This window comes from Mauremys reevesii, linkage group 1 (assembly GCF_016161935.1).
Source record: "Mauremys reevesii isolate NIE-2019 linkage group 1, ASM1616193v1, whole genome shotgun sequence".
Taxonomy (NCBI): Eukaryota; Metazoa; Chordata; order Testudines; family Geoemydidae; genus Mauremys; species Mauremys reevesii.
In genome coordinates this window covers 283,303,297-283,325,829 of record NC_052623.1, presented here as the reverse complement: position 1 = coordinate 283,325,829, position 22,533 = coordinate 283,303,297, and the positions used below count along the sequence as shown (strand labels likewise).

Genomic DNA, 22,533 nt, shown 5'->3' with positions numbered 1-22,533 from the left:
AAACCTGTAAGGGTGGAGATTCCACCACCTCCCTAGGTAACCCATTCCAGTGCTTCACCATCCTTATAGTGAAAAAGTTTTTCCTAATATCCAACCGAGACCTCCTCCACTGAAACTTGAGACCATTGCTCCTTGTTCTGTCATCTGCCACCACTGAGAACAACCTAGTTCCATCCTCTTTGGAACTCCCACTTCAGGTAGTTGAAGGTTGCTATCAAATCCCCCCTCACCTCTTCTCTTCTGCAGACTAAATAACCCCAGTTCCCTCAGCCTCTCCTCACAAGTCATGTGTCTCAGCCCCCTCATCATTTTTGTTGCCCTCTGCTGGACTCGCTCCAATTTGTCCACATCCCGTCTGTAGTGGGGGGACCAAAACTGGACACAATACTCAAGGTGTGGCCTCACCAGTGCCAAATAGAGGGGAATAACCACTTCCCTCAGTCTGCTGGCAATGCTCCTACTAATACAGTCCAATATGCCGTTTGCCTTCTTGGCAACAAAGGCACACTGCTGACTCATATCCAGCTTCTCATCCACTGTTATCCCCTGATCTTTTTCTGCAGAACTGCTGCTTAGCCAGTCGGTCCCCAGCTTGTAGCGCTGCATGGGATTCTTCCATCTTAAGTGCAGGACTCTGCACTTGTCCTTGTTGAACTTAATCAGATCCACATTGGGTTCTGCAGGGACAAAGGACTGGAAAAATCTGGCTAGAAATCTGGCATGCCATGAGAAGGCAGCAAATCACCAGAGAGCATTCCATAGGTGGAAAGAGCTTGAGATGAGACTAAGGTTAAAGGCCACCATAGATGATCAGCATCAAGAGAAGACTGTATCAGAGTCTCCTTACTGGCAAAATGTTCTGAAAAGGCTCATTGCCATTGTGAGAATGCTTGCTACCCAAAACCTAGCACTGCGTGGCATTTCAGATCAGCTGTATGTGCCAAACAATGGAAACTTCCTTAAAATTGTGGAGCTGATGGCTGAGTTCTGAGGAAACTGAGGGAGGGAATTTGCATGCACATGTTTTCCCCCCACCACCCATAGATCTGAAGCTGCTGTGCTTTTTAAATCAATGGTATGTACAATTAAGAAGCTTTTTTGCAAAGTTTGTGTGTTTTTTGTTGCTTTAATTGTCGATGCTCAGGAGTTGGGGCTTGGAGACAACATGCATAAGCTACTGGAATGAACTGGGTGGGTTCAGCACTGGTTTTAGGGCCTAGCAGGCGCAGCAGTATTAGGTTAGGCAAAGGGACATTTCCCCCCCCCACCTCCAATGAACTTCAAGGAGCCCCAAATTATTGTAAACAGGGACAAAATATGTACCAAGTTATCACATTAAGCAGTGGAAGTGGCAGAGATGTATATTTCCATCTCAGTCATTTTCGTAACAGACAATGTTGTGTTTAAAATAATCGCCTCAATGATAAAATCAGACTTGTCTAGATTAGAAGCTGAGAGGTTAGTGATTAACATGGATGTCACATCAGAGCTCTCACATACATGCTGTGGCCCAGCATGAAATATCACTGCAAACTACTCACATTCAACTAAAGGAGTCAGCCGGGGAAGACCTGCTGAACCAACTACTTGCTGCTGGTTCTGCATTCATAATTCATTTGTCTCACTTTGAGAATATATTTGAGGCATGGGTATGTGATCTCTTCACCAGTCACAATTTCTTTAGCCATTTTATAATTATTGGTTAAAGTATTAAAAGAGACAGATGTCTACTGAGTTTAGGTAGGCTAACCCATACAGCATTACTGGGTAATATCCTGCTGACACCATCTTGGTGACACTAGAATGCAGGCGGGAGCCATGTTGGTAAGGAGTGGCGTGGTAAGGGGTGGGAGGTCATTCACTGTTAATATGGGAACCTTCAACCATGCTACCATCAAAAAAGCAGAAATATCAATCAGGGGCTGAAAAGCAAAAATGCCAGGTTACCAGAGTTGATGTACGCAACATTAGCAGGCCAGCCTAGCAGAATGGTTTTTGGTCCTGGGAACAGGAAGTAAAAAGATCATTTAGGACATAGTGTATCAATAACCATAGTCAGAGCCGGCTCCAGACCCCAGCGCACCAAGCGCGCGCTTGGGGCGGCGTCCCGTGGGAGGGCGGCAGGCGGTTCCGGTGGACCTCCCACAGACATGCCTGCGGAGGGTCCGCTGGTCCTGCGGCTCTGGTGGAGCATCCGCAGGCGTGCCTGTGGGAGGTCCACCGGAGCCGCGGGACCGGCGACCGCCAGAGCGCCCCCCGCGGCGTGCCGCCCTGCTTGGGGCAGCGCAAATCCTAGAGCCGCCCCTGACCATAGTGGCTGTCTGCACTAAAAATTCAGAAGAGAAAGTTACGAAATATGAGATGAATATGTTTGCAACTTCTAAAGCTGGGAGAGGTAGCACTGACAATTTAAATGAGCCATTTGTTGCTATTTGTCATGAAGATGATGATGAATCTGTCAGCTCAGCTTCCTTAGCAAGTGTCCAGGAAGAAATCCCAAGTAAAAGCTCACCATAAAAGAGACTGGGGCAAGATCCAGCAATGCGGCCACATTCCCAAGAACATTCAGACTCCATTCGTTGTTATCTTGTTGACACCTGAAACTTTTAATTTTCCACATTGGAATGGCAGATGTTTCGCTGATACGATCTTATTGAGTTTACTACCAAATGGAAAAGCCATCAGTCAAACCTGGATGTTGTATTCCTGTGCAGGGAACAAAGCATTCTGTTTTCCATGCCATGTTTGCCAGAGCAGCTTCAAGACATCTCAACATCATGCAGCTTATTTCATAAATTGTGTCATTCTGGAAGAAGCTGAAACCTAAACTAAGAAAGCATGTAGCATCAGGTCATATGAACTGTGGCTCAGTCTGGAGAGAACTGCACAACTGTCTCAAGAATTCTGTGACTTGATGAAAAGCTGCAGCAGGAAACTGAAGGTGAGAAACACTGGCATTTAATACTGCAGTGATGTCTGGGTCACACTATTTCTTGGTGAGAGAAATCTGCCATTTCAAGGTGAGATTGAACACTTGAAAGAAAGACGAAATGGAAACTGCCTGGGACTGACTGAGTTACTGTCTTAGTATGATCCTGTTTTGACATTTGAACACAGTGAAAGCAGGTGCAAATGTGCATTATCTTAGTAAAGACACCGAGAATGCCCCCTTGATGCTTCAACAATAGTGCACACAAAAAACAGGGGAGGGGGGTAGTTGTGGATTGAATCCAAAATCACTAAAGCGAATCCAGATCACTAGAAAGAAACTAATAGCCATTACCATCTCATGGCTGCTCAGTGGTCTATCTGAAATATTCTGATGGAAGTGAAAAGTGCAAAATATTATGCACTGATGCTCAACTGTACACCTGATGGTTCCATATAGAACAAATGGCTGTAATTTTTTGGTATGTAGAAGTCTTTTAATAGATGCTTGTTCTTTATACAGTCTTTTCTTGTATTCCTGAACGTCAAAGTCACTATCAGAGCAGACTGGTTTTGAAGCAGCTAGAAGACATGGGACTTTAACATTAGGCTCTGCAGTCTTATTTGATAATGATTCAAACATGAGGTGCAGGCACAAATTAGGAAAGTTAAACCAGATACATGGCATGGGAGTTGTTATAGTCACAACTGGAACTTGTTGCCTTTTGCTGCTGCTGCAGCTTCTTCACTTGAGTCCAAAAATATTTAGTGTACTGCAAAGATTGTATGTGTTATCTGGTGGATCTGCTAAAAATATCCCACCTTTTAAAAAAGCATGTGGATATTTCCCTGAAATCCTGGTCTGAAACTACATGGAAGGCAAATGTTGTCTTCCTATCCTTTCATGGTAGCCTTCACTGTGTGGTGAAAGAAATCAGCACAATAAACAGTTTAAGGGAACTGATATAGATCTTAGTTTTTATTAATCTGCATGCCATACAATCAGCAGCATCCCTTCAGGATTATCATAAGACAGGTTTTGACATTACACTTGAGAAAACCAAAGTGGCTCATGAGTTGGATGGAGAACCAATATTTCCAGTTATTAATGGAGCTACTGACAGTGAAATGGATACAAAAGACTAGTTCAGTACTGACTTTTTTTAAAATTCACTTTTGGAAATTGTTATTACAGATATTTTCAGCAGATTTGAAGGAATTTGTAGCTTTGTATGGCTTCTTACAGATCATTTCCTGAACTAGAATGAATCTGGAAAAGGCATGTAAAGAATTGGCTGCAACTGAAGCAGACTTGGCAGCAGACTAACTGGATGAACTTGTGATATTAAAAATGTATTTTGAACACAGATTAAGAAAAACTATGCATGAAATTTTGAACGCTATCATTAAGAACAAACTCCACTTAATATTTCCAAATACTTACATAGTTTATTGCATGTATTTAACAAGTCCTATTACTCTGGCTTCAGCTGAAAGTTCTTTCTCTTAAAGCTCGTAAAGATATATTTGTGGCTCAAATGTCACAGGAGATTGAATGCTTCAACCCTATTGTCTATTGAAAGTCAAGTTGGAAAGCAGTTGAATTTCACAGAACTGATTCTTGCTTTTGTGGCTACAAAAGTATCAAAGATTGTGTTTTAGTGATTTTATTTCCATACAAATAAACTTTTTAAAAATATTCCTCTCTTTTAATTTAAGATGAAGTGTTCACTTTGCCTATTCCAGGCCAGTGACTGATTTCTGATTTAATCCATTGCTTTTACATAACTGCTAACCTATAGTGAATTCTACATTATTTAATCCAGTGTTTTGCTTCAACTGACAGTATTTCAGCAGCTACGATCACCAGTCATCATGTAAAGAACATTGGCAAGTGGTAAGCTGACCTGCTGATTCACTTATTTTTATCAGTATTGGGAAGGCCTTAGCTTTAAATATTGCTTCTTTGTTGCGAAGCCTATCGAAAAGAGAAAATTGAATGGAACTTGTGCCTTGTCAATCCACAGTTCTTTTTGAAGTATGTTGTTTTATTGATTGACCTATTTTGGGAATGTTTGTCTTCCTAAATGCTGAGTAGTTCTCAGCAAAGGTTTTTTATATTTTAAGTCTTTCTAAGGTACCGGCTGAAAATTAATATGCTGGTATTTTGTTTGCTATATAACCAGATTCCATTTGGAGGATCTTCATAGCAAGAACAGTATAATTTAACATCTTAACATACTTTAAACCATGCCTTTGCATTAGAGTTATCAACAGAAATATCTCCCTTGCCTTTTAGTAGGATAGATAAAAAGAAGCAGCATTGCAACACTGTCAATGTTTCATTTAATTCTATTTTAATATTGGAATTTTTATTTTTGCAAGTCTGACAGGGAAAATTATACTTAAAAAGCAGCACTTTTTAAGCAGTCTTCATCCTTTCTATAAGTTATAAATTATAGCAAAATACTGCCCCAGTAGCCAAATTTTAATTCTTAAAACTTTCAAAATACAACATTTTCAAGGGCTCTAACCAGCTGCTGGACTCCTGGTAGGTTGTTTGTTTTTTTTTAAATTTGTGAAATCAAGGGGCCCCAAAATACCTACTTGCTGTTGCACTCCCACCTCTCCAATAAAGGGACCCTAGAACAGCCCTGGGGCCTAGTTGTGTCCCACATCCTAAGGGGTACCAGACAGGGAGTCTGCACTCTGGCAGTGTGTCTGAGAAGCCAGACTCAGGCTATGTTTGCGTTACAAGCTAGGGGTATGATTCCCCACACGCGTAGACGTACATGTGCTAGCTCTCATCAAGCCAGAGTGAGTATACATAGAAGTGGCACTGTTGTAGTAAGGGGAGTGGTAGCTTAGCTGTGCCAAGTACATACCCAGTTTTGTACTTAGAGACAGTTCTTGCTCAGAGCCAGTGGGCTTCAAAAAAAGACACATGGGATCCAAAAGGTTGATTCAATACTGCAGCCTGGCGATAATCCATGAGGGAGGAGAAAAGGGCTATAACAACTTCCAGTAAACACAAGTCTGAACAATAAAGAATTTTCTCCCTTTATTAGATCTCGTTTTGAATGTAAACACAAAAAAATTTCAGATAGCAATAGCTTTCTTATACCTGGAGCAGATGAATCCGGATGATTAACAGGGAATATATTTTAATGGCATCAACAGTATTGTTAGCCTCAAACATGGAGACTATGAGTCAAACATGAAAACATCACAGGATTAGCTTAAAAAAAAGAGAGATTTTAAAAATAATAATAGGTCATTATTTCTTGCATGCCTTTCAATTTGAGCTTGTAGAAGGAAGGTGCCTTCTGGTTCATGTGTGATTATGTCAAGTTGGAGATTCAGCCTGAAAGCACACACAAAAATACAGGCCTCCATGCTGGCTGCTCAGATAGTGACCCACTTACCTACTCATAAAACCTGAGGAAAAAGCTTCCATTTGACCCCTCCCATTCTTCCAACCATCTCCCTCTCCACCACATCGAGTCTCTCAAATTCCCCTTCCATGCTCACCTCAGTCCCCTGTCCCTCATCTGTCCCTCTATATTCACGTATCTATCCATCTTAAGAGTTTCATACCAAAGCACAAACTTTAACTCTTTTATTTTCAATGACTAAGAAAGAATTCACATTGCACTGAATAAAGTGTAGACAAATGTGGTGGTCCAGTCTCCCTTTAAAAATATAGGTGTAACTCCCATTTGTGGGAGTGGAGGTCACACAAAGAGTGAGAGAAGTAGGGGCACCTCAAAGTATCTCTAACCTAATTATGTAGAAGATTTTAAATCATAGCTCCACATGTTCAGAAATACTTGGAATGCATCCAAAGGATAATGTTTCATTGGGATATGTTTTAATTGAATTTCCTGCTGTTGAAAACAGCTACACTGAACACATTTGAAACAACACTCCTATAACCACAGAAGATTGTATAGCCAGGATTATCATAAGGAGAGTCACAATGCAAGTATCCTCTTGCTGCCTTGACTAGAATTCCCAATCCCAAACCACAGAACTCAACCCTAGGAATGGGAATATTCAATCCCCATGCCAATTCAATCCTTGCCTGCTCTTCAGAGACATCCAAAAGAGGGGTCAGTGCCATTTCCGATTTGGACATCTCCAGGAAGCAGACTGAGAATACAAATATTTCAGACAGAACACTGAGCATCCACGAGATGGTAATGGCTATTCGCTTCTTTCTAGTGATCTGGATTCGCTCTAGTGACTTTGGATTCAATCCACAACCTCCCTCCCCATTCTGTGCACTACTGTTGAAGCATCAAGGGGGCAGAAAACAGCTCGATATACTCAGCACAGCCTGCTCCACCTCCTCAGTAAAGGGGGCATAGCCTAAGTGCTCTGCATTTCAGAAACCCCTGGCTGGCAATGGGTCATAACCACCCATCATAAATTACACCAGATTTGGGACTGCTCATATCTATGCCAGAGCAAGTGCTGATCCCACTTCTAAAAGTTGTAACTGGATCCTTTACATTGGTATGTCTCAGCAGTTCTCAGCTCCCCTGGAGTTGACAGGCCACATACCCATCCAAAGACATCTAGTCCTTTGTAAAAGGTATTTAGAGCAAATAGACATGTAGAGGCCTACAATTTTGGTAACCATTACATTAAAGTATGACAATATGATGAACAAAATGTATTGAGTTTAAGTATTCTAGGCGTTTATCATAGTAAAAATGCAAGCATTTATGTACTATTGAGGGTTTATATGTAATTCCATAAGGGAGGGGGACCACCTCCAGGAACTAAGATTGGAGAATGGTTAGGCAATTTACTCAGGTTGTAACACCTCCTGAGAGCTACCATCACCTCGAGAGAAGTTTGCACATAGTGGCTTAAACTGAATTCTCTACAGACCAACCAACAAGGAAAGGATAAATAGCCTGAGTTTAAACTGACTCAGGGCTTCTTTCTGATCCAGTAAATAGACAGGGCCTCTGGTCCAAGGGGAGGGGCAATCCTTATGAAAAGATTGGAAGGACTTTGGCGTACTGAGGCCCCATAATACTGAGAGAGCTTATTCTGAGCAGAAGCTGTGATGAACTTGTGACCACAGGTAGATGCCGGTGAGGTTAGAAGGAGTCAGCCAGAGCCCTTGTAGAGTCAGGGGATGGTGTCTGGTAAGCTCATTGGCATGCATGTAGGTTCTTATATTGTTGTTAATATGTTCTCTGTAATGCTTTTACCTTAAAAATAAATGAGCTTGCTTAGAAAGAACTGTGGGGTAGCTTAACTGTGGCAATTGCACTTTTCACTGTTTCTGAGGAGAAAAGTAAAGGCAGCCATTTTAGGTGGCCTGACATTGCTGAGGAGGTCACAGTACAGGCAGGGAACTATGCAGTCTCGAAATATCCTGGTCAAGAGGGAGAAAGAGAAATGAGTCTCCTACTTAAGAGAGGTGATGGCTAAGGAGCAGGGAGCCTAGAATGGGCACGCTTACAGAACCAGAGAGAGGCAACACAGGTGTAGTTGCTCCCAACTGTGACAATGGTAACTTGACATTAGGTTTTAACATTAAACCTAGTACTCTAACAATGATTAAAGTTGTTAAACTATTTAAGTCCTTGAGACCAGAACATTTTTATGGATTAGTTTCAGTGGGTGTCTTCTGGCAGATGCTTCTACAAAATATGTAGGTAAAAACTGTCTTTACTGTCAGACAAACCTACAAAAATAGCATTTGCTGATGCTAGGGGTAGCTTCTCTGCCAAATTAAATATGAGCTATCTACTCCACAAAAGTCTTTTCATCACATGATGCTAACGTTTGTTTGTTTTTAAAAGAAAAGGTCTGTGGCATAAAAATCCGTCATATTAAAAATGGGATCTTCCAAAAAGGAGTCAAAAATACTCACCTGCAATCCTACGTATGCTTTTTTGTTTGTTTCATTCTATATTTGGAATACATAATGAAAGCTAGCTGCAACTTTATTTCTTCAGAGCTTTCGACTGCTTTTTAAAAAAAAGCAATTCAGAAATAACAGGTTGCATTTTGTATTACCCTGTGAAGGCCAGTGTGACTAACAATTAAAACTGCAGCCATGTGTGAAGAGCACTATAATTAGTCACTTTTCAAATAAATAAAATGTCAGAAAAGAAGAATAAAGCCTTGATCAGCAGCACTAATTTTAGTAGAGTATACATAAAAGGCAGTGACCATTCTATAAATTTTCTTCCACAAATATACATTTATGAAATTCTCCTGCACAAAGAAGGATAGTATTTTCCTCAGTGCTTCATTATTGTGTGTATAGACACACACATATACATATACGCACAAAAGTGAATGTATTTTATATTATAAGATTTACCTTTTAATCATCAATCTTTATTAAACTATTACTTTACTGGTTACATTTATTGGGGGTGGGGGCTGGAGAGGAAGAGAGGCATGGACAATAAATGTTTTGCAAGTTTACAACAGTGATTGACCTCTCAGACATCAAGTTGCCTCATTTCCTTCTTCCACTACAAGCTTCCCCCTTTATGTAAGGTAGTTAATTTGATTTAGTCTTCTGGGCAAACCATTAAAAGTCTTCCAGTTCCAGGGTGAGCAAGAGTCCAATGAACTTTCACCCCTTGATAGAAGGGCTCCCTCTCTGAACCCAGGCTTCCAAGAAATCCTCTCCACAAAAACCACACCTCTTCCCTCTGGTATGTCAACAGCATGCTTCCCAGCCTCTTCTCTGGAATATTTGAGGCTATTTTTCCAAAGCTCCTTCAAGCTCTTTTACCCAACCTCCTCACTGCAGGGAGCCCTATTACCAGTCTCTTGGCTCCTCACTGGTAAGGCCCATGAGTGGTTCTCTGGCACCCTCTTGGCCTTTCATGGTCTTTGCTTTCAAAATCAAAGACCACCCCTTCCTTGAGGTTGTTTTCACAGCCCTTGAACTGTCTCTGGAGTCCTAACAACCACAACCACAGATTCTTCCAGGAGTCCGTCAGTGGAAAGACCAAAACCAAATCTTGAATCATTCTTGGTCTCTGCCTTTCTTCTATATCTTGCGTCCCTTTCCCAGCATTCCTTTTTTTAGTCCCTATAGTTCCTCTGCTCCATGGGAGCTACAAGTCCCAGGAAGACCAGGCCATGGAACAGGCACGCGCTGAACCTGGGATTGCCCTTAAGGGAGAGCAAACCCTGTGCTGTAGCTCTCCCAAAAATGAAGTGGAGCTGTCCACAGAAAACTTGTAGTTACACATGGGTAGTGCCAAATAGACAAGATGTTTAATTCTAGACAGTGGGTGTGGAATGGGACATTAGGAAAAAAATAGCCCTTAGATTCTTAGAAGAAGCTTATCTTCCACCTGGGGAGCCTTCCTGAGAATAGCCTTCCTACCAACAGCCTCTGAGTAATGGCTGCTAGGACTCTCAAGGATACGTGATGAGACTACATGTCTCTAGACTCCATCCTGGGATGTCCATGTTTTTCCACAGACCAGTCTGGGAACCAAGCTTTGAAACAAAGGGTTCTCACCATATGCAAAAGCTTTATAAGGCAGGGAGTGACATCATGTGGTGTTCTTCGTTCCCCAAACAAGAAGATTCCTAAAAACACATGAACAACAAAGACTGAACTGGGGTAAGTGCTTGACCCAGACTAAAGGGATTTTTAGCCTGTGAATGGAACACCTGTGGATTCCAAGCTGTAAGCAAGTGAAGCTTCCCCCTTAAGAATCTGCAGGCTGCTTGTATCATTCTTGGGGTGAGAATCTGGTATTCATAACTAATCTATTCATTATATTAAGTTTAATGTGTGGTTTTTGTTTATTTGCTAGGTAATCCACTTTGATCAGTTTGCTAACTACAAAAATAGATTTTAAGTGATAAGAAACTTATTTTTGTTCTATCTAAACCAGTATGTGGGAATCATAACTCGGGGCAGAAGGCTGTTGCATATTCCTCTCCACATTGAGGAAGGGAGGGAATTTTATGAGCTTATACTGTACAGTTTTCTGTGCAGCGAAAGACAGCATAATTTTGGATTTATACTCCGGAAGGGGTGCGTGCCTGAGGAGCTGGGAGCAACTTTCCCCTGCAGGGGCTTGTCAGTGAGCCTGCTTGTAACTGCAGCTGGGTGTGTCCCTACCTGTATGTATGCTGGTGAAAGAGCAGGTTGGAGGGCCTTGTAGCTTGTCACAGCAGCACTGTGTGATCAAGGCTGTGACCCAGGCTGGTGGGTCAGAAGGCTCAGTGGTACCCCTATTCCAGGTGGCACCGATCACACCTACATCATCTAGTACAGTGTGACAAATCTTTTCTTAACTGGCAATGTTTTCATTTCAGGTTATCTAGATACACACAATAGAAAAAATGTATTTTATATACCTACCTCCAAGCCCACACAGAGCAGCTTGGGGAGACTGTCCATGGAACCAAAGAGGATTCATTCCCCCAACCAACTACCAAGGTCAAGAGTAGGAAGTTCATTTTGGGTAACACTGGTGTACGTATTTTCAGCCTTTTGAACGGATGAGATCAGAAAGACACAGGGTGGTAAAGGGAGAAGGAAGAAAGAGACAGTTACCATCCTGTAGAGCTTCTACAGAGAGTGGGAGAGGGAAGGAGGATTTTCCAGGAGAGTTGAAGAACTTATCAGAGAGGAAGGATCATGACAATTAAGGTCTTTTCTACATGCACTTTTCACAATCCTCCTGCTATTTGTCCAGCAGTGTTACAAATCCACTCACTAGTCTATATGGTGAACAAATGTTCCCACCATGGTCTAAGTATTACATGTTTATCCAAATCAGACTTTAATAGTCATCACACAGTAAAGGGAACAACAAATATTCCTAATCATGGAATATCGATAAGTCCTTAGGCACCAAATTCTGTGCCTAGTTACACTACTGTAAATCTGAAACAACTCAATTGAAGTCTAATGCAACCCCTCATTTACACTGTTGTTAACTATGAGCAGAATGTGGTTTTAAATTAGTTTAAAAGTGGCAAAAATGTGACCGTGCAAGTAAGTCCTAAACAAGGTAATCAGTTAAAGAGTCATAGTACTTCCCCTAAAGAGTAATTGAAAAAACATGGATTCCAGTAATCATAAGAGTATTCTTCAGAATCCCTTTAAACCCATCTAATTAAACAAAGAGTGACAGCTCCTTAATAAATGTTTCTTTTCAAGCAGTTTTGTAAAGTGTGATTGCATCATGGGAGACATCTCAGCTTTTTCTATCCACCTTTTCACTTCTATCATGACAGCTTTTTAAAAAAAATCCATCTGGACACATACTGATGACTTGCAGTGATCCCACTGGCTTATAAGCAATTAAAAGGGTACTAGATGAACCAGTTTTCTATGGCAAGTCTTGATATGGTGCACTACATAAGCCTACAAAATAAAAGTAAAATCATAAAGGCAATACTGTACAACAAAATACAAGATTATAACAAAGGATGTAAAATAATTACAGTGGATATATTTTGTGCACATGATTAATCTTAGAAATGTGCATAAAAAAGTCATGCTTTTGATGGTCACAGTGAAAGACAGGCATCTGCTTGATAGGTAGGCAGTTTGATTCTGGCATTGATTGGTAGGATTGTGGAACTTAACTGCACTGCTGTTTGCTCTTGGGAAGGAGGAGAAAACTCAAAAGTCTGTCATTGGCCGAGAAGCAAACCCATCTGGTGAAGTCACGAATGGCTGAGTTCAACAGCAGGGAAGCCTACTGTTAATCAGTTTCACAGTCAATCGAGAACTCTGGAGGATTTATTAAAGGGATCAAGATCTAACAAAAAAGTTGCAAAGGAGGATTTGGAATAAATAAAATGTGAATTTTATTTCAAAATGTAAACTACATCATAGGTCTATATGCTGCCTAGAATTGTGGGGGAGCAAAGAAAGGGAGAGAGCACTGCTCTACCACATGCTCCCCCATCCTTTTGAGTCCGCAGAAGCCCCTCCACCCCCAGCCTGTGGGTTTGGTATTCTATGAGTTGAACTGAGTATTCCAGATCCATGGAGACAGCCACATACTATGGTGTGCTGCTCTCTGAGCTGGCGGATATCCAAATAGATAGCCACATAGGGGGTTCTCCATGCTTCATACCTGTTTCTCCATCCCCTAGAGAAGGAGTTTGCTCAAGTGTAAAACAAAAGTCAAACAGCAGCCTACGAGGAGGGCAGGCTGTTGAGAAAGGGCGTTAGAGGTAACTTGTCAGAAGGCTGCAGTTTGCTTCCCCCGTGGATCTCTGGGACCTGCAGTGCTTAAATGCCATGCCCTATACCTCCTTCATGGCCCTTTCCCTGAAAAGAAATTTTGAATATTCCAAGGAAACTCTAGGAGGTTCACCACACCAAGTTTCCGGAGATTTCTGATCCTTTCCTACAAGTTTTAAGCACAAAATGGTATGATATTGTCCAATAGTGAAACTTAGGAACATATGAACGGTCATTCTGGGTCAGACCAATCATCCATCTAGCCCAATATCATATCTTCTGACAGTGTCCAATGCCAGATGCTTCAAAGGAAATGAACAGAACATGGCAATTATCGAATGATTCATCTTTTGGCAGCTGGAGGTTTAGAGACATCCAGAGTATTGGGTTGCATCCCTGGCCATCTTAGCTAATAGCCATTGATGGACCTATCCTCCATGAACTTATCTAATTCATTTTCAAACCCTGTTATACTTTTGACCTTCACAACATCTCCTGGCAATGAGTTCCACAGGTTAACTGTGCACTGTGTGAAGAAGTACTTCCTTATGTTTATTTTAAACCTATTGACTATTAAATTTCACTGGGTGACCCCTGGTTCTTGTGTTATGTGAAGGAGTAAATAACACTTCCTTATTCATTTTCTCCCTAACATTCATGATTTTATAGACCTCTATCATACCCCCACTTAGTCATCTCTTTTCCAAGATGAACAGTCACAATCTTTTTAATCTCTCATTATATGGAAGTTGTTCCATACTCCTAGTTATTTTTGCTGCCCTTCTCTGTACCTTTTCCAATTCTAATATAACTATTTTTTTAGATGGATCAACCAGAACTGAATGCAATATTCAAAGTGTGGGTGTACCATGGATTTATATAATGACACTGTCAAGGTTCCTCCCCCACTCTGAACTTTAGAGTACAGATGTGGGGACCTGTATGGACACTTCTAAGCTTAATTACTAGCTTAGATCTGGTAACACTGTCACCATCCAGAAATTTCAGTGTCTGGATCACTTTCTGTCCCCCCCAAAACCTTCCCCTCCCTGGGCAGCCTTGAGAGGCTTTTTCACCAAGTTCCTGGTGAACACCAATCCAACCCCTTGGATCTTAACACAAGGAAAAAAAATCAATCAGGTTCTTAAAAAGAAAGCTTTTAATTAAAGAAAGAAAGGTAAAAATTATCTGTGTAAAATCAGGATGGAATATACTTTACAGGGTAATCAGATTCATGTAGCCCAGAGGAACCCCCTCTAGCCTTAGGTTCAAAGTTACAGCAAACAGAGGCAAAATCCTCTCAGCAAAAAGGAACATTTACAAGTTTGAGAAAACAAAAATAAGACTAACACGCCTTGCCTGGCTATTACTTACAAGTTTGAAACATGAGAGACTGATTCAGAAAGATTTGGAGAGCCTGGACTGATGTTTAGTCCCTCTTAGTCCCAAGAGCGAACAACCCCCAAACAAAGAGCACAAACAAAAGACTTCCCTCCACCAAGATTTGAAAGTATCTTGTCCCCTTATTAGTCCTCTGGTCAGGTGTCAGACAGGTTTACTGTGCTTCTTAACCCTTTACAGGTAAGAGAGACATTAACCCTTAACTATCAGTTTATGACAGACACTATGATATTTTCTGTCTTATTATTAATCATTTTCCCAATGGTTCCTGACATTCTGTCAGCTTTTTTGACTGCTGCTGTACATTGAGCGGATGTTTTTCCAGTGACAAACCACAGTGACTCCAAGATCTCTTTCTTGAGTGGTAACAGCTAATTTAGATCCCATCAGTTTGTATGTTTAGTTAGGATTATGCTTTCCAACATGCATTACTTTGCATTCATAACATTGAATTTCATTTGCATTTTGTTGCCCAGTCACCCAATTTAGTGAGATCCCTTTGTAATCTTCAGTTTTGGACTTAACGATCTTGAGTCATTTAGTATTATCATCTGTAAACTTTGCCACCTCGCTTTTTACCCCCCTTTCCAGATCATTTATGAATATGTTGAACAGCCCTGGTCCCAGCACAGATCCTTGGGGACCCTACTATTTACCTCTCTCCATTCTGAAAACGGACTATTTATTCCTACTGTTTGCTCCTATTTTTTAACTAGTTACTAATCCATGAGAGGACCTTCCCTCTTATCCCATGTTTGCCTACTTTGCTTAAGAGCCTTTGGTGTGGGACATTCAGAAAGCATTTGACAAAGTCCAAGTCCACTATATTGACTGGATCACCCTTGTCTCCATGCTTGTTGATCCCCTCAAAGAACGGTGAGGCATGATTTCCCTTTACAAAATCCATGTTGACTCTTCCCCAACAAATGGTGTTAATCTAGGTGTCTAATAATTCTGTTCTCTACTATAGTGTCAACAATGGGTGGAGCTTGGCGGGGCTTGGGGGTGCACTGCCCCCCAAACAGTATATGTTAATAGTGAGAAAACAACTAAAACCATCCTCAGAGAAAAAAGAGAAAACTAGCCCTTGACTGTCTCCCATAAAGCTGGGGCAGAGTTGGGGGCCCAGCTCTAGGGATTCCCCCACTAGCTGGGACCCAAGGCCAGGCTCTGCACAGCCCACTCAGTCTAGCTCTGACCTCCCCTTCCAGCTGCAGTGATCTGTGGTACATGGCTCCAGCTCTCTCCCTGCCAGAGGCAGCAAATCCCCGTGACATGGTGGGTGAGATGCCACCAGGCCCAGCCTGGAAGCCAAGAGCCGTGCATGCGCTTGCTGCGGCACCAGGTAAGAGGTGCTGCTGCTTGGCATGGGGATGCCATGTTATAAACCTGGGCAGTAGAAAGGTCAGGTGGAGGAGACCTTTGCTGGGCTATTTCCTACTTCCGTCCTGATTCAGTGTGTGACTCAGCCTAGTAGTGGAAACCTTCTAAGATAGTACAAAAGTGAATAATGCTCTCAGACTGTATGCTTTATGTCTTTCTATGCATTTTTACAGCACCTAGAACACACAGGTCCAAGTGCTGATTGGGCACTAGTGCAATAAATGTTAAAGATCACAACTAAAATGGACAGCATTGTCCCAAAGACTTATACTCATTTTGCTTCTCTTACACTGCATGCTGAACTCCAGACGTCAATTAAAGGATCAGCTTCCCTGACATGGGTAAAAAAAAAACTCAGCAGAATTCCACCCTCCCCATGTTGGATCATCTCCAGCAATAAAATTGCTACCCAGGATTTCTTCCTACATGGCTATACCCAGTCCCAGAAAAGATAATAGCCTACACTTTATACAAACAAACTAATAAATTTAGTTATTCTAACAACCTGAAGCTTTGGAGGGCGCCAAAAGACATATCTTATACATAAATAAATTAGAAAAAGAGAGGGGGTATGTTCTTTGAATATAGCTACTAGAAAAAATTGAGCTCTGCATGAAGCATGGTACAAACAGAAAAGGGACACCAGGTGTAGCAGTGGTATAAAAATGCTGGGCACACTGACAAGCAACTGTCACCTCAAAAATATGTTCACAAGAGAGTTTCTGCTCCTGCTGCTGCTTACTGCATTCAGTATTTGAATTTCTAGGACATACAGGAAATGTCTCCTTGGCTTTCAAACAAAACACTAAAAGTGGACTATAAAACTCAAGGTTTAGATTTTTTGCTGCAGTCTGGGGAGCGCTCTAATTCACAGTATACATTCAAAAGGTGACTTAAGAAGCGTGCACTAGGGAGACTCCCCCTCAAGCCCTGATCCACACACACCCACACACACCATCTGTCCGTCTGTCCCACCCTCCCCTGCCACTTCCAGGCACTCCATCAAGCTACTGACAGTGGAGTTCTCCCCCAGCCCTGTACATCATAGTTGGCCTTTCCATACTGACAGAGTCACATATAAAGGGCCCTGGGCTAGAATCCATCCTTGGTGTTGATTTGGTTTACAAGAGTTTGCCATATATGTAATCTCATCCCATCTCTGCTAGAGTGCTTTGCTCCACACAGACATGCTAGTGAGGGGAGGTATCATGGGGGAGGAAACTGACCCTCATTGCCTCCTCCCATCCCTCACTCCAAGGAGAGGGAGAAGGTTAATTTCATATAGGTGCCAACATTTAGATTTCTTCTTTTTCAATGGTCTGCAATGTTAGACTCTCCAACCTCATTTAAGAGCCAAATATTAAATGCAGACAACAGCAATGCTCACTTTGTCTGTCACTCATACATACAGTTTTGCCTCCATGTCATTCGGAGTAATTTTAACAAATGCAAATATTAGGGCAATAGTTCTAGTTTAAACTGGATTAATAGTATTTTTTTTAAAAAGGTGGTCACTAAAAATATAGCAACCCCAGAAAACTAAACGATACCAAACAAAGCAAATCTCCTCCAAGAATATGGTCTAGCTCATGCCACACCAATTGATGCAGAAGCAGGAGACAGCACAGCAAAACTGTCTAACAGAAAGACACCAGCAGAAGGATCCACAACGGTAGGAGTCATAAGAGAAGGTTGCATGTCCAACACATCCTTCACTGCAGCTGCCATAACAGCTGTTCAGAATCATCTACCACCAGCTCCCACGACACCAGCAACCACATGCCTCTCTCTAGCACCATCCTCCTGTAACCTATGGCCTTGAATACGTCAGAGATTCATAGAGTGAGTTTAAGGCCCCCCAAGAGACCATTAGATCATCTAGTCTGACCTCCTGTGTATCACAGATTATTAAAAATTCACCTTACTAGCCCTGTATTGATCCAACAACTTGTGTTTGATTAATGCATAAACTTGCATTTGGCTAAAGCATAATCACCCAGAAAGGCATCTAGTCTTGATCTGAAGACAACAAGAGCTGGAAAATCCACCACTTCCCTTGGTAGTTTGCTCCAGGAGATAATCATATAAGAACGGCCATACTGGGTCAGACAAAAGGTCCATCTTGCCCAGTATCCTGTCTTCCAACAGCAGCCAATCTCAGATGCCCCAGTTAGAATGAACAGATCATCAAGTGATCCATCCCCTGTCATCCATTCCCAGCTTACAGAAAACAGCTTATAGAAAACCATCCCTGCCCATCCTGGCTAACAGCCATTTATGGACCTATCCTCCATGAATTTATCTAGTTTTTTTTCTGAACCCTGCTATAGTCTTGGCCTTCCTTGGCCTCTGGCAAAGAGTTCCACAGGCTGACTGTGCGTTGTGTAAAGAAATACTTCCTTTTGTTTGTTTTAAACCTGCTGCCTATTAATTTCATTTGGTGCCCCCTAGTTCTTGTGTTATGAGAAGGAGTAAATAACACTTCCTTATTTACTTTCTCCAAACCAATCACAATTTTATAGACCTCTATCATATTCCCCCTTAGAGAAGGCTGGAAAAGAGACAACTAATGACACCTCCATCTGGGCCAGTTCCTCAGATTTGTAACCTAAAAAGAATGGCTCAGGTTTGTGAATCTCCCTCACATCCTCAGCTGTGAAGACCAATGCAAAGAATTCATTTATTTCCTCCACAATAGCCTTATCATCCTTGAGTGCTCCTTTAGCATCTTGATCGTCCAGTGGCCCCACTGGTGGTTTAGCAGGCTTCCTGCTTCTGATTCACTTAAAAAAATTGCCATTACTTTTTGAGTCTTTGGCTAGCTGTTCTTCAGATTCTTTTTTGGTCTTCCTAATTATATTTTTACACTTCACTTACCCGAGTTTATGCTCATTTCTATTTTTCTCACTGGGATTTAACTTCCACTTTTTAAAGGATGCCTTTTGCCTCTCGCTGCTTCTTTTACTTTGTTGTTTAGCCACGGTGGCACCCTTTCGGTTCTCTATGTTTTTTTAATTTTGGGTATACATTTAAGTTGAGCCTCTATTATGGTGTCATTAAAATGTTTCCATGCAGTTTGCAGGGATTTCACCTTCGGCACTGTACCTTTTAATTTCTGTTTAACTAACTCTCTCATTTTTGTATAGTCCCCCTTTCTGAATTTAAATACTACAGTGTTGGGCTGCTGTGATGTTTTCCCTGCCATAGGGATGTTAAATTTAATTATATTATGGTCATTATTACCAAGCGGTCCAGCTATAGACACCTCTTGGACCAGATCCTGTGTTCCACTTAGGCCTAAGTCAAGAATTGCCTGTTCTCTTGTGGGTTCCAGGACTAACTGCTCCAAGACGACCACATTTAAAGTGTCAAGAAACTTTAACTCTGCATCTCATCCTGAGGCGACATGTACCCAGTCAATATGGGTGTAGTTAAAATACCCCATCATTATTGAGTTTATTTTTATAGCCTCTCTAATCTCCCTCAGCATTTCACAGTCACAATCACCATCCTGATCAGGTGGTTGGTAATAAATCCTTACTGCTATATTCTTATTATTCGAGCATGAAATTACTATCCATAGAGATTCTGTGGTACAATTTGGTTCATTTAAGATTTTTACTTCATCACCCTCACTGCTAAAAGGTTTCTACTTCCTCAGATTGAAAGCCACTTACTGGTGTTGAGTGTCATCATGGAGGAGATGCTAGCATTAGACGCTGCATGTAGGCTCTCCTCCACCATACCTGCCTGCTGCGGCCTGAATTTCATAAAACACCTGGGGTCTAACAGATGTTGGCCCAATAAAATATAGTACAGCATAAGCCTCAGGATGTCACCTTGAAGTCTGTTTCAGGAAGCAAGACATGTGTTGATCAGTCCCTTGCCTCACATCTTTTCAGTCAGAGCCAGATGGCCAGACAAAATATTGCTTCTGAAGAGCTGCTGGGTGAGGGATTCCTCAGCCATTTCTCCTGGTAGTGATGGCAGTTGCACACTGTCCACAAAAGCTTGCATGCCACCCATCACTCCTCCACCTCTTTACCGCTGCCAGTTTGTTTATTTAGTGTTGGGGCAGCTCATCAGCACCGGCAAGTGAGGTACAGCCTAACCAAAGAATTCAGAAGCTAATTCCCAATCCTTAAAGCTACATTTGTGTGTCTATATTAGCATTAGGACAGTTAGGTGTATATATTAAATAAGTTAGATATATCTAAGTCCACAAGGAGCAAAAGTGAGTAATCTGACAGATCACAAGTGCTTCCTCTCCATAAACACAATGCTGCTGCAGGAGAGGCTCAGATCAGTGTATAGGTAATTGTACCTCAGAAAGCTGCTCTGTTACCATGACAACTTACCACACCCAGGTATCACTTTATGAGGGCAGGGCTGTGATAACCATGGACTGGTCAGGCTCCGGCAGAATTGCAGCAGTTAAAGGCTGTTCCGACAGTGGGGCTGTAAGGGGGCCGGCCCAGGAAAACACAGGGCTTGAGGAGCAGGGAAGGCTGCAGTCACAAGCCTAGCCAAGTAGAAACACCCAGTGAGGACTGCAAGGAGGACAAGTCTGCAGCCCTTAGGGAGGCTATCTGCTGCTAAACAGCTCCTGGCCAGGGATAGCTCCCACATCCTGGCTGCTAACTGTGAGAGAGGGAGTAGGGCCATGACAGCAGAGCTGCAGAGGGCTTCCAGACCCTGCACAGCCAGCAACACTGGAGGAAGGCACAACGTGTGAGGAAGGCTGTGGTCCTGGCAAAGCAGAGCAGAGACCCCCAACCAGGCCTGCAAGGAGGAGGCTACTCCACTTGTAGGTGGTTCCCAATGCACCAGCCTAGAGCTGGGGACTTTGCAGCTGTTCCTTTCCAGGACCCATGCCCTATCCCTGGGAGGAGCTGCTCCCTGGGGCTCAACCTCCTGGTCCCTCTTGGCTGGCAGGGGCTGCCACCACCACAGTTCATGCTGGTGGGGAGAGCACGAGCCTGGTCAGGAATGGGTGCTGGAGCAGCACAGAGTAGCCCAACAAAATGCCCTGGGGAAAGGACCCCAAGCCTGATCCCCCTGAAATTCCCTGGGAGCAGGGGGGAGCCTCACTCCAACCTGTGCAGGAGAGGGGAAGTGTAATATACGCCATTAAACTAGGGCTGCCAACTTTCTGACCAAACAAAACCAAACACCCTTGCCGAGGCCCCACCCCGCTCACTCCATCTTCCCCACTCCCTCTGTGGCTTGCTCTCCCTCATCCTCACTCACTCATTCCATTTCAACCAGGTGTTTGGTTGAAGACTGGACACCTGGCAACCCTACATCAAACAAGCTCCCAAGCTGAGGAAGGGATTCCCCATCTTGACACCCCCCAATAAATGACCTAGGCTCCTCTCCGCAATACCCCAGCCTTCCCCACCCCACCTCTGCTACCTGTCACTATTTCTGGAAGGCTTCTCTCCCCACCCCAGTGCTCCTTGGGTGGTGGTGGTGTGACCCAGCTCACATCCCTGGTACTGTGTCTTCCCTCAGGTGCTTTCCAGGAGGACGAGGCCTTGGCCACAGAGGAGACCAACCCACTGCTGAAGGACTCTTGCCAGTTGCTCGTCTTCCTCCTCCTTGCAGTACTGGCCCAGGTATCTCTGCTCTGCATTCCGCCCCCCTCACCTTACACCTACAGGGATCTGCAGTCAGCAACCGTGAGGCTGTACAGGGAGCCCAGTCTTCTGCAGCCCCTCTGTCATGGGAGCAAGCAAGCAGTCCTGGCAGGGCAGAGCAGAGACCTTCAGCACTCCCCGCTGGTGAGTGAGAGAGCAGGTCCCACCAGGGCTCCCTATGCTGCTACTGGGCTGATGATGCCAGTTACCTGCAGGGGCAAAGAGGGAAGAGGTGAGAGACTAGTCCCACTGTGTTTTGAGATTTGAGATGCGTGCCTCACCTATCAACAAAGTCACCAGCTGCCAGTGTTTAGTATACATTTGCTTCTTCCATACTTCTGCAAAAAACACTTTCCTTTCTTCCTCTAACATACAATGTGTTGCCACAAGCACTTCCAGTATGGATATACCCGTAAATATCTATATTTGTGGATGCTTTGGTGAAAAGCCAAAGCATCACAAACATTATTGCAAATACAATTTTTGAAAAATAAAAAGATGTGAATAATACAGTAAAATAGCTTTAAAAAAAAAAAACACACACACCCCACCAAGGGCAAATACTTCTTTGCACTATTCTTTCTTACACCTTATTCTTTTATCAGTCTGTGTACATGGGGACGGTGGGGGATTAGTTTTGTGCCTTTAACCCGCTGCTATTTGGCCTTCCCTGTGCAATGGTCAGGTGCACTGTAATGCTAAATTTGTTCCCCTTTTTTCTGACTCTCATATATAGGCTGATGTTAGATGAAGGATATTGCATGGATCAACCAATACTTGGATCTAGTATGACGAGTCCTATTTTTTAGTACTGTTAGGTAGGCTGGGATAGAAACACGCTTTACCAAAAAGAAGTTTACCAATGGAACTGAAGTGCCTGTAAATGGTCCAGATATTAACGCTTTCCTACTGCATAATGTGCCAAACACCTTGAATAAGAAATACCTGGTATGACCAGAAGGGCTACAG

General features: G+C 42.7%; 1 long non-coding RNA gene across 1 annotated transcript in view; it reads right to left on the bottom strand.

The window, feature by feature from the left end:
* Positions 1 to 9,258: 9,258 nt before the first annotated feature.
* Positions 9,259 to 22,533, bottom strand: part of LOC120385946 — a 35,156-nt gene continuing 21,881 nt past the window's right edge. Inside the window, exon 4 of the long non-coding RNA XR_005589447.1 lies at positions 9,259 to 10,515. This is a non-coding gene — a long non-coding RNA (uncharacterized LOC120385946). The remainder of the gene's footprint in view (positions 10,516 to 22,533) is intronic.